Source organism: Tauraco erythrolophus, chromosome 3 (assembly GCF_009769465.1).
Source record: "Tauraco erythrolophus isolate bTauEry1 chromosome 3, bTauEry1.pri, whole genome shotgun sequence".
Taxonomy (NCBI): Eukaryota; Metazoa; Chordata; class Aves; order Musophagiformes; family Musophagidae; genus Tauraco; species Tauraco erythrolophus.
Window position 1 is genome coordinate 65,078,081 of NC_141467.1, and position 6,457 is coordinate 65,084,537.

Below are 6,457 nucleotides of genomic sequence, written 5' to 3' on the forward strand. Positions count from 1 at the left end.
CTTCACATAATAATCCTGAAGCATATTTATTAATGATACTTTCAGTGTCCAGGGATCTCTAAGCCAAATATTAGTAATAAAACTTGCTGTTTATTAATATAAGGGGATGCATAATGTTTGTATTACCTGTTCTTTTCTGACCTTGTCCTTCCCCACAAGTGGAAACCCGACATAACAGAAGTCAGCCACCAGCTGGATGTCTCCTCCAATCAATTTCCCTGTGTATTTCACAAGAAACTGTTTTGCCACACTGCAAGCAGAGTGCAAATGTCTTCATGTATCTTCCTCCAGAAATCTGTTCTTAGATGTTCAAGTGGCAGTGAATTTCTTACTCCCATCTAAGTAAGCATTCCTTCCCACTTCCCTGCCCTTTCTGGGAAGGTTCCACTGTCATGTCTTTTGTCTGCTGCTTCCTTTGGGTGCCTATGAGGGAAGCCTGGCATTGGATGCTGCTTTCACAATCTGTAAAAAAGTTCGACTTCACTTAATTCCCTCTCTGGACAGAGGAAACCTGGCTGAGTTTAGCTTGTCTCAGTCTGTCTCAGCCTGTTTGCCACAATGTAAATAGAGAAATATTGCTCTGATAACTGGATGAATTCAGTCTCCCATGTGGCGTATGCCATTTTGTTAAAGTTAACTCTGCAGCATTTTTGTTCAGAAGGTGGAAAGGGACGTATTTTCATTGGAATTTTAAAGGACCTACAGTTATTTAAATACGAGTGTCCACTCTTAAGTGTTATTCCAGTGGTGGTGATAACCAGTATGTCAACAGTGAGAGTTTATAAGCTGTTTGCGTATCCTGTGTGCGTTTGCACTTATCTTAATACTGAATTAACTTCCTCTGCCTGTGAAATTAGTTTGTAACACTTGAGGAAACTTTACTCTTTTTGTTGTTGTTCTGAATTTCATCCACTCAGATACTATAACACTGCATCTGCCTGCACGGGTTTACGTGTGTTTTGAGAATGAAGTGGATGTTCATGTAAAATGAAACAAGATACTCTAGACTGATGACTGTATTTTAAGTTGAGTTTGTGGGCTTTCAGATGAACAAGCGGCCTTGATTTGTGCCTCATAGGTGAAGCATTACACTTTAATCTTGAACTCTGAATTTATGCATCCTTTCTTTCCTGTTCTGCAAACATCTGAAAGAACCTCAGATGTTAAAAAAAGAAATCCTTGCTTTATGCTTAGACCAGGAATAAAGATTTCAAACTAAGCATTTGAGCAAGCTAAATGGACATTTAACTTTAGTTTGAGCTAAGCTATTACACTTCATCAAAAGGGCAAGATAAAAGATTGTGGATCTTTCATTATCTACAGTAATTGTATATCTGCTGTTAAAAAAGGCTGAAATTTTAGTTTGCAAGCATTCATATAAGCAGCTGCTTTTCACTGTTACCCAAGAATCTTACAAGTATTTGCATCAGTTCAGATTAGCAGCTATGTAAAGTAGAGGATGAAAGGACTGAGATATTTTTCCAGGAATACAGAATTGTTAAATGGGTTAAAATTCAGATGTTTGTGCTGTGTGACTGGAATACACCGGATGTTAAATCTATCCCTCTTCTGCTAGTTCTCTGAAAAACATTGCTACTAAAGTCTTACCATAATTTTTTAAATTTTGTTTTCAATTTTTTTTACTTAAATTGGCTACCAGTTTATTTTTAACTGCTTACCTGGTTTGCAGCTTATTTCTCATGAGATGCTTCACTGGGTCTTGTGAGTGTGGTGCTTCATCAGAAAATGTGTAAAACTGTATTTAATTTCTTCAAGTTAATGTAACTTAATTGGTATTAACTTGAGCTGTATTCCATTCAACTTCATAGTTTATTATAATGCTTGGTCTTTCAGTTGTATTGATCTTCTTTAATTTGAAGAATACCACATGCAGAACAATTCAGAGAAGTTTTTAGTTCCTGAAATTTATGCTTATTTTAAATGTTAATAAATAACTATTGTATCTGTTCTTTGGGTTGCTAGTGAATATCAATGATTTTTTTTTAAAAAAACTGAAAGTCAGAGGTGGAGACAAGAATACTTCTCCCAGGAAGTAGATCTCTTTGGTGTTCCAGCATTTCATCTAACAGTTGTAGAAGGTAAAGGATGTTAAACAACCAAGAGAGTGTTGTGAGACTAATTCTTTGCTCAGAAGATTCTTCCAGCATCTGAAAAGCTACACTGAAGTGTGAGTGAAGAATCAAAGTTAAGTATGTTTACATAGTCCAGTTGAACTCTTAATTTGGTCTGCTAAGTTTCTGGGGTTTTTCTCTCACATATATTTCTTCCAGCTTTCTCTTAACATTATGATTTTGCTCTTGGCCTTACATCACTTTAGTCTTAGAGTTAACTTGTGCTCTAGTATAAGGTTCCCTATTTCACATTTTCTTTAAATAAGCCATATATTTACCAAGGCTTTGAAGTTAGTTGTGTTCAGTGCATAGCTGATTCCTCTGCCCCAAGTCATCATTGCTGTTTACGAGACTTCCCCAGCTGATTTCATGGTCAGTGATTTTTTTTTTTCTAGTCTTGCTTATTTTAGGTTGCTTATCTGAAGAAATTGTTCAGTTACTAGTTATTTCTGTTGGAGCCGGCTATACTGATAAATTTTATCATTTGTTATCCTGGTTCTGATTAAATGACAAAATAATGGAATATAATTAACTAAGTTCTGTGATAGAATAAAAAAAAATACTGAAGGTTTCCCACACAAGCTGTGTTTTGAACAGTTTCACTGCTTAACTCTTTCAAGTTCTAGTTAGCTTTTTCTGTGCCGAATCTGTCTTAGCAGTGTTACAGACTTCTTAGGTAGACTGAAAAAGTCTGTTTAAACACAGCTTTTGTGCAGTGTTACACCATGGTGGAGTTTCTCACTTAGTGTCTTTTCTTTAGATCTAAGACAAGATTGTGACTACTGAGGAACTCAAATGTCATTCAGTGAGCCTACCTTCTTTTTCTGCAACAGAAAATTCACTTGAAAGGACACTTTGACTTTCTACCTTATTTTTTTATTTTGATAGTTTCCTCCCATTCCTTGCAATTCAATTAATCATACCTATGGCAAGTAAAAACAATGAGCTGTTGGTTTATTCAGTTGGAACAAGTGGGAAGGAATAATGGGAAATATTTCAAGAAAATGAGAAACAGATGAAATTGTGTGATATTTCCACCTGCAGGGAGCAAACACACCAGCAAAGACTGAGGTAAAAGGGAAATTGCGGAAATGCTGTCCAGATGTACTGTTTCACTATGCATTTGTATGTTGGTTCAGTATGCAGCTAAGTTTGAGTTGTGAGTTTGGTTTTGTGGTTTTTTATTTAATATAATTGAAGGAGTGCTGGTTTTTAAACCTATGGTTCTAATGATTGGAAAGAATAAAAAGCTGTATTTCATTTGGGATAAATGAAAATTTTACAAATCCTCCAGAAAGATCTACAAACAGCACAGGAAAAAGTTTGTATAATGCAGATATTTAAACAAATGAGTTTTGAAGTTTGGGAGCTTAGAGGCCATCTTACCAGCCCATGAAGGAATGTGCAAAGGCAACTGTCAGTCTGAGGCACTGCTGCTTGGTTGACCCTGGAAAACAATGCAGCTGACTTCTCAAAATGGGTGTGTGAAAAGAGACTTAAACACAGCTTACGCCTATATCAAATCTCAGATCAAATGAGCTACTGCTTTTATAGTTGTGCTCCTCAGAACGTAAGGTACCACTGAGGCAGAGACTTACCAGAGACCCCGAATGAGACCATCCCTGCTGCAGAGTATTTGTGAGAAACAAGGGAGAAAAATACCCTGTGGATACAGATTAGGAACTAATGATTTAATGAAACATTGGAATAATAGTGTGATGAAAGGTGTACAGAACAGAATAGCTGCTTGTTGTGCTGTACTTTTAAATCATTCAGTGTGGTGAGATTTATTTAAATAAGCTAGCTAATTTTTCTTAGATCCTGGTATCAAAATACTGCTGGAGAAAGAAATTGTTATTCGTTTGACAGTCAAAAGGTACTCTTGAATGTGGTATTTAAAATGTTTATTTCTGCAAACGTCAATGTCTGCAAATTTCTCCTGTTCGTATTTTTAGAGAAATAGCTCTTCAACTAGAATTCAAAAATATAATGGAGTAATTCTTACGTTTATACCTAGTGAACCACCAACAAATGGTTGACTCAGCAGATTCAACTCATCTATATTTAATTGATAATGTAATAATCCTATTATAATGAGTCACATTTTCTACAGAACAGTTGAAGGACACGCAAAGGGTGAGACACTTGCACTAGACTTTTCACAAACGAATGTCCCTGGACTTCAAAAACTTGTAGTTAAGACAAACTGAGGAAGTGGAGATAGTTGAGTGAAAAATGTACTGAGAGCAAATATGTTATCCTATTTTTTCTTTTTTTTTTTTTTGGCGGAGTGGGAAAAGAGTTAAATAGAAATCAGTAGCGGTGGGATACATGGAAACTCTAGGGAAAGTCACTGAAGGTAGAGGAGTATTATGGACTGAGAAGGGTTTGAGGAGGTGGGGAATACAGGATGAACTGTGGGTAGTGTTGAAATGGATGCAAAGGGATCTTGAAATTTTTTGATAGTCACTGGGGATTTTTCAATCTTAAGACTGACTGAACTGGGAGAAAAGTTTATCACGCAGGTAGGAGGAAGGAGTTGAAAGTATGGATGCCTGCTCCCAGGATGACTGTGGTTCTCTGGGGATTCCAACTTTCTGCACAAAGGTAAGAGCTTGACCTTGAATCACTTATATCTGAGCAGAGAAATCAAGAGAAACATCCAGGTTGGTAAGTAATTTACCTGCTAATCTGCTAGCAAAATTTAAAGAAGGATGAGCTCTGTGCATTTTCTCAAAGATGAGAATAAAGTATTGAGTCTTAAGGGAGACTACACCTCAGAATGAAATTTTGCAGGAGAGATTTAAGACAGTTTTAGCCTTCTCCTGTCGTCAAGATCACATCACTAATAATAAAAGGCTCACTGGCTCATTTGGATCCAATTTCAGCCTCACAATCTATATGGGATATGGGTATTGCAGAAATGTCTGGGACAATGTTCTTTGGCAATTACAAAGCTTCACTGACTGAAGTCTAACCCAAAGTCCTTGGTCAGTAGTGTTACCAAGGCTAATACTCAATACGGATCAAATTAAAATTGTCCTGTAATGTAAACCCCACATGTAGGAGTCTTCTACCCCACTAACTAAAGAAATGAACCAAAATGTGGGATGTGAAAAATATGTATTAAACTGCACTCGGTTCATTTTTTTCCTTACTCTTTCTAAATCAAAGTACTTTACACACTTTCATGTGTCTTAGTATTCATAACATTGTGCTCAAAAAAGATGCTGAAAATAAATGAAATATGTAAATAAAACAAGTTTCCTTTTATTGCCTGAACTGAGATCCAGAAAGTATGAAAAGATACTTCAGTCCTAAGTTTTAACAAGTTCAAGAAATTCATTACAAAAATATTTTGAAATTTCAGCCCAGCCCTTTTTTGCAGATACTTTACAATTGAAAGCTTCCCACAAATTGTGTTATGTAAGAATGGGTATGCCAGTTAGACCAAGGATCTGGCTAATCTGATATCCTGCCTCTGACCACAACCAGTGGTGAAACGCTTCAAGAGCAGCGTAAGAGCAAGGAAAGTATAAGCTCCCTGCAGTGTTCTCTTAACAGCTTCCAGCTAGCAGTGACTTTCTAAATTGGGACCCTTTTTGGATTTTTACCTCAATGAATTAGTTCAATTGCTTTATGATTTGTGAGTTACATAAATAGCTCAATGCAAGTTGAATAGATTCAGAAAACCTTTAAAAGGAAAATTCTATAGCAATTTTTTTTTTTTTTTTTAAAAATTGATATATCTGCAGTAGAAACATGACTCATTAGACAGACAAGAACAAGAGAGCTCATTGAGAACTTTCTCAAAAGGACTAAGTTAAGCATGGATTTTCTCTGTTAAAAAGATCCTTTAACCAAATATGAAAAACTATCAGAATGATAAATGGAATGTTATTCTACAGGGAGAATGGCATTTACTTTGCAAAATTAAATCTGTACTGCACATGACAAACACGGTTGGCAAGTTTCAGTTACTAGGTGTATCTAGAAGAACTATCCACAGACTTTCCATGCTGTTTTCCCCTGGAAAAATGCCTCTGAGCTCCAGCAGTTAGTTACCTTTGGAGAGAATTTGGTTGAAATTTCCATCTTTACATGTGTTTGGTGTTCCAGAGGAAGCATACTAAAGCAACCTACAGGAGAACTAAACATAGGAGTTAGATGGGGGCAGGTGCTGCACTCCCACTGAATCAAGTGCTTCTGTTGCTGTACAAAGACAAAATGTGCTTGACATCAAGTCAGTTACTGGCTTGGGTTTGCTTTTTCCTATTGATTTCTTCACTCACACTTGTGTCAGGGCCTGCAGGAATTAGCAGAGG